Below are 6,846 nucleotides of genomic sequence, written 5' to 3' on the forward strand. Positions count from 1 at the left end.
TCAGTGATTCAGCTGTCAGGAGGTCAAGTGAGCACTGCCACTCTACTACAGCCCACATCCATACATTAATGTCATCGGCTCTGACACTGATTCCTGAGAGCTGACAATGCACCCTGTTGATGCTGTTCCACTGATTTCATCCCCCCAAAGCATCCTTTGCTACCAGTAAGGCCCTTATGAGATCCAAAAAGCAGTATGGCAGCTGCTTTAATCTAATGGAACTTGCTAGTATTCACCCTTTGCATTCAGCAGAAAATGTATTTGTCTTGACAAAATCAGGTAAGATCTCTTCTATGGTGGACAGTTGGTAGTGAACGTTTAAAACCATGCTTAATTTTTTGAGTGTATGCAAATAAATACTTTCCCAGGTTTACTTACTGCTATCACTTTGACACAATGCCTTCATTTTTCATTTGCTGTATTATTTTCATCCTTTATCTCAATACTGTGAGGACTGTACATGGTAGATGCTGTACTAGTTGGATTGTTTCATCTCCTCTGAAATGCAATGTGCCTAAGCAACATCCATGTCTTTCAAACACTTCATTGCAATTTCTGAGGCTTTGTGTCTTTGGTATGCCACTTTGTACTTTTCCCCAAGCAAAGTTTCTCTTGGCTTATGATTAGATTATATCAATGGATTGTGATGTTTTAAGTGTTACTAGCTTCATACGTTTACTAGTACCTGCTGGAAGGAAATTTGTCTATCTGGAGTTTACAATCTTAAAAAAAAGATAATTAAAATATTTCAAAGCCACCTCTCAAGACTATGGCTTTCCCAACGCAATTTACATTAACATAACAACATACATAGCTGCATTATACTGAGTCAGACTATCGGTTCATCTAACTCAGTATAGTACCCTGCCTGTATATTAAGATCTTCTGCAGAGGCCCTTTAGGCGTTCAAGGTAACAATGTGCAAGAGGGCCTTTTTGTGGCAGCTCCCCATCTCTGGAACTTCCTCTTCTGGAACAATTGTATGGCTTCTTCAGTGCCTGGGTTTAGGAAGGCAATTAAATTTTTTAATCAAGCTTCTGTGCATTCCTAGGTATTTTGGATGCTGTGGGTTGTATCCAGCAGAGTCATTGCACTCAAGGAACAGCTTCTGCTCTGCTGACCAAGCCACTCGCATGCTCATGCTGCCTATCTGGTTTTTGGTACATCCAAAGTCCAGAAAGGCAAAAGTAGCTATAGAGACTTGCTCCTTGTGATTATTCACAATGATAGGGTAGTGTGAAGTATGGGCCTTCTATCCCATAGTTCGGGAGTCACCAACTTGGCTCCCACAGGTGCCATATTGCCCACAATGATGCCCTGAGCAGGTTTCTAAGACTCCAAGGTTTCAGTTTTGAAAAGGTTAAGTGTTCAGGCCTCCTAGAAAGAATATTATGATGCAAAATGTGGTGGTACCCTTCTAAGCAATTTCTGTGAAGTGAGCCAGCCTAGGTGCTTCTGCCTGTCAATGTTTTTAGCCAATGAGTGAAGTCACAGCTGTGATTGATAAATAAACTCTTTGGACACCAGGTGGTAGGAATCACTGGGTTCCTAAAGAACAGATGTTTCCTCTTCCTTTTAGTGCTCTTTTCCTGTTTCTGTCATTTTTTTCTAACAACTAGGATGCATCTCTCCTTCAATGGGTTCCTTTGACATCAGATTGTCCCTAGAAGTTATTTTCTGCAAATACTACTACATAATAAGTGTAGGTAAGTGTTAAATAATACCACTCCCAAAGTAAACTTTGCAATGATATTTAGGCATGTCTCCTGCTTTCCAAAAGCTAAAGTCCAGGAATTGATTAAGAATTCACTGTATAGTTAACTTACAGCACAATGGTATACATGTCTACTATGAAGTAAGCTTCTTTTGTGTTTGATAGGGCTTATTTCCAGGTAAGTGGGTGCAGGATAGCTGCCTAGTCTTTGGTTCAAGGTTAACACAGAGAAACAGGGGGAAAAATCCCAAAATGCTGAGAGAAAATTTATTTCTTAGGAAAGCCCAATGCATTTCAGCCTCATGTATTGGGCCTTTGTCAGGGGATAAAAAAGAATCTGTAGAGCTCTTGTAGTTTCCATTAAATATTTTTGCTATTAGAGATCTCTACAGACATTTTTATCTCCTGATGAAGGCCCAATACGTTAGAGGCTGAAATGTGTTGGGCTTCCCTAAGAAATAAATTTTCTCTTAGCATTCTGGGATTTTTCTTTCCTTGTGGTTCTTTGGATGCTGACAGTTTTTTGTTGTGGTTTAGAGTTGCTATTGGAGAAAACAGGGTTCTTGTGCCTTTAGCAGCTGTATGATAGGCAGAAATTCAACAGGTTAAGCCTCCTAGTATGGAAATACAATTCTGGGTAAAGGTATGCCATGACAACTCTCTAATTTTGTGTTATGCCATGCCCCCCATGTTGTGTTATGCTATGACCCATGGTAGCCATTTAATGGGTGGCACCCCCAGCACTCTCTCAATATTTTAAAAGTAGCCACTGGTCCAACAAGGCTGGCAACCCCTGCCCTAATTACAGTGAACTTTCTAGAGTTCATGTACCCAGAGGATGTGTGCACACAGAAAGTATGATGGAAGAGACTGAATTGACATACTATAGCCATATGACTGTCTCACATACATTACACAAAGAGTCTCTGGTGAGATACAGAAATCAAACACACACCCTTCCCAAGCCAATGTCTCAGCCACTGGACCAATAGATCAGCCTTTCCCAGTTTTTGGGTTCCCAGATGGTGTTGGATTACAACTCTCATCTGTCCCAGCCAGTATGGCCAATGATCAGGAATGATGGAAATTGTAGTTCAGCAACATCTGGGGACCCAAAGGGTTGGAAAGTCTGCCATAGTTCTTATTCCCTTCTAAAATAGTATAGCACTTTGTCTGTGACTTGGAACAAACTTCACCTCTACTCTTCTCTCCCATAACTTTAATTTCCCTGCTTCAGCAATTCTCCATTTTATTGAAATTTCATATGAATGCATACTTTGTCTCCTGTCAGTATCCAAAAGAAGCCTATTCATTTCCCTTTCACTGTGTAATTATTGTAACTGTATTATATATAGTAGTTTAAGGAGTTCTACAGGAGAGCTAGCACATAATGAATGATTGTGCTTTAGAGTGGGGAAAAAGCATGTAGGTGGTTGAAAATGTTGTGCTAAGTATTTGTTCCAAGCTTGCCATACACTTCTTTTAAACATTTAAAACACCTGCCTTAAAAAAGACAGGGTGTTGGAGAAGAATATGTAAAATAAGATTTGAGATGTTATATCATTACCCATGATCTTGTAAATAGCATACTACTATTCTGAGTGGTTCTGAAACCCACTTTGCCAGACAGTCAACTCAATCTCTTTCTTCTAATCAGAACTATTTTATCAAACCAGAAAAAACAGAAACTTCAAAGAAAACGTACAGTCTCTGGGGATGGTGAAATGGAGATGGTGATGATGAAGGTTGATGGTGGGTAATTATATTGTAGAATTGTCGAAGAGGTAGATTCAACAAAAGAGAGGTAACTTCTGAGAGAGAGACAGCTTCTGGAAGAGGCAATTCTGGCAGAGGTATAACTTCCGAGAGAGAGGGGGGGGTTAAAAAGGAGTGTTGTCCTCTGAGCAGAGCTTGGGAAAGTTACTTTTTTAAACTACAACTCCCCTCAACCCCAGCCAGCATGACCACTAGACTGGGCTGATGGAAGTTGTAGTTCAAAAAAGTAACTTTTCCAAGCTCTGCCTCTGAGGCTACTAGGCCTGCTGCTAGCTTCACTGATGACTGAAACAACAGAGGCAGGTTTTGGTGGGAAAAACTAACTAACCAATTAAAGAAAGGGGTGATGTCATCTGACAGGAAGTTACTATAAAGCTAAGGGATCATAAAGACAGACCACTGGAGTTCCATAACAATAACCTAATAAATGCCTTCTTTAGCACAATGGAAGGAGTCTCCCTGGGGAGGCAGCACAACTACTATTAAGTATCTTAAATATAGCTACAGATTTCTGAACATTAATTGCAGATGTACAAAATAATGGAGATTTCGTTTGCAACTTGTGTAACTAGACTAATTCCACAGTGCAAAAACCTGATAGAATTCACAATAGCAAGGTGATTAGCTATTAGAATAGGAAGTGATAATGAGCAATGGTCCAGTACTAAGCACAAAGTGACAAACTGGCTAATGAATTTGAATGACATGATGAATAGCAAGCTGCTCAGCCTATTGAGCATTAGCTAATATAATGCAAAATCACACACAAACGAATCATTCTTCAAATCCTACCACTGTGAAAATTAGGTATCCAGTTTTTGAATGACAGTGCAATCTTACATTTCAGAAGTAAGACCCATTGAGTTTGCTGGGAAAAGAAAGAAATTAGTTAATTCTGCTCTGAGCTTTAAAACTTACAAGGCCTTTTCAAGACAAATTCTAACAAATCTCGTCACAGTAGAAGGATGCTGACACCTGAAGAAATGGACCTAATTTGCAGGTAAGAAGTTGGCCTTTTTGTAAGTTACACCACAGATAACATCAATCTGTAAGCCTTCCAGTATTTGTATCGATTTGGGAGGAACTTGACAGGTAGCCAATGTATTTCTGGCTTAGTCAAACTTTGGAAGTAAGTTTTTTCCTTTTGCTGTTTTTTGAATGGTGGCTGCAACTTTCTGTTACCTCAACATTCTGGAATAGAAACACGAGTTGTGGCATTGGATTGAACTAAGGACCACAGCTTTATTAAATAAACTGATTTGCAATAGGATAGCTAGACAATGGACAATCTTTCCTCTACCTCAGTGCAGGTTTCATGCTCCCTTTGGGGGCACTAGGCAACTACAAGGTAGGGTTTCTGCTTACCTTGCTCATAGTGAGGTGGCTCTTACACACTGGTCTCTAGTCATCTCTGCCCACACACCATAATGGTGTGCTGAGGAGGCCCTGGAAGCACCCTCTGTCCCTGTCCTCTATCAGTGAGCCTAAGAGTAGAGAGCCACTTGCACCCAGCAGGATCACTCCCTCAGCTCAGCAGCTGTTGAGTGGAGGTATTGATCCTGTGGGGTGGTGCTCAAGCAGGGAAGGAGAGCCACATAATTGGTCTTACTTTCTCAGTCTCGGCCTTTTTGTTGGTTTTCTGCCTGATGGCAGGCTCTTCTTTCTGTCTGATGTCCTGCCTCCTGACAGCCCTGGATTGCTCTGGGTCATCCAATCCAATGCACAGTGATATGTGGCTGTCTCAACCCTCCAAATGGTCCCACTTTGGCTCAGGACTCAGGCCTTGGCTGAGTTCGGTGTACAGCCCAACTATAAAGTCTAGCATTCTGTTCTCACAGTGGCCAGTAGATGTCTACAGGAAGCCCACAAGCAGGACATGAGTGCAATAGCACTTCCCTACATGTAGGCTGGATAGTACAAGGCCCCTTGCGCTGTGCTCCGCTCCCACAAGTCCTATTTTTCAATTTGGTGAGCTTTTAGTAAATGTTTCATTTACTCACTTGATTATTGATGTTAGTAAATAGTTAAATAGTTTTATATAAGGTTTATCTGTTTTTGTTTCTGTTTGTTCTGTCAGATACATTTGTGAGGTGATTGATTAAGGAGTTTGTTTCCTGAAACAGAAAAGCATATTAACCTGCAGGTATTTTAGCCACATCTCCAGTTAATTGTCTTGGGTTGGGCACATGACCTTATACTGAATTCCAAACTCTACAGAGCTGCATTTATGGCTCTCATTTATATAAACTTTAATCCTGATATGAAAATGGAGGTGAATCAAAACAAAGTAAATTATCAGGACACTCTTCATTATTAATAACTTAGTGCAGCCTTCACGTGACCCATTGAAGAAGTGAACAAATCTTGAACTGTAATGAATTGATTTTATGCTCTCTGCCTTTGGTAAATGTACACAACACAAGATTGTATGCTTCTTACATAAGGCTTATATATGCATATATATAAGGCACATAATTTTCACACTGGCAACACAGCTTTAAGATTTTGATGGGGTTGTACACCCTCTGAAAGACCAAGTTCATAGTCTGGGGGTGCTCCTTGATCCATCTTTGTTGCTAGAAGTCCAGGTGATCTCAGTGGTTAGGAGTGCCTTTTACCAGCATTGGCTGGTGAGACAGTTGAGGCTGTTTCTGGACCAGGATAGCCTGATCATTGTTGTTCATGTACTGGTAACCTCCAGACTGGATTACTGCAATGCGCTCTGTATGGGGCTGCCCTTGAGATTGGTCCAGAAGCTGTAGTTGGTGCAAAATGCAGCAGCATGACTGCTCCCTGGAGCATGGTATTGCCGACATGTTACCCTGCTGCTGAAAGAATTGCACTTGCTGCCCATTAGCTTACAGGCCAAGTTCAAGCTTCTGGTTTTGGTGTACAAAGCCCTACCCAGCTTGGGACCAGGTTACCTGAAAGATTGTCTTACCCATTATATACCCAGTTTATCACTGAGCTCTGCAGGTGAGGGCTGCCCGCAGATACCATCTTATCAAGAGGTCCACTCCACACAACATTGGAAGTGGACCTTTAGTGTAGTGGCACCTACCCTTTGGAATTCCCTCCCCTTAAATATTAGACAGTTATCATCTCTGTTATCTTTTCAGTGCCTATTGAAGACCTTCCTCCTTCAACAAGCCTTTTAAGTAGAGGCTGTAGCCCAGTCTGCGTCCGTGCTGGAATTGCTTTTTAAGATATTCTTAGTTTTTTTAAAAAAAATGTTTTTAAGATGTTTTGTTTTAATATGTGTTAAAGTCTTTTGTTCTTAAGATGTTTTACAATGCTTTTAGTGGCTTTTGTGCTCCCTTGGGCTCCTTCTGGGAGGAAGGGCAGGATATAAATAT

The 6,846-nt window shown here is 40.9% G+C and overlaps 1 long non-coding RNA gene across 1 annotated transcript; it reads left to right on the forward strand.

The window, feature by feature from the left end:
- Positions 1 to 1,618: 1,618 nt before the first annotated feature.
- On the forward strand, positions 1,619 to 6,083 carry LOC133388404 (uncharacterized). The gene is made up of 3 exons (XR_009763789.1): positions 1,619 to 1,706; positions 3,391 to 4,490; positions 5,568 to 6,083. It is a non-coding gene; the product is annotated as an uncharacterized LOC133388404 (long non-coding RNA).
- The last annotated feature ends 763 nt before the right edge of the window (positions 6,084 to 6,846 follow it).

The sequence above is a fragment of the Rhineura floridana genome, chromosome 7, assembly GCF_030035675.1.
Source record: "Rhineura floridana isolate rRhiFlo1 chromosome 7, rRhiFlo1.hap2, whole genome shotgun sequence".
Taxonomy (NCBI): Eukaryota; Metazoa; Chordata; class Lepidosauria; order Squamata; family Rhineuridae; genus Rhineura; species Rhineura floridana.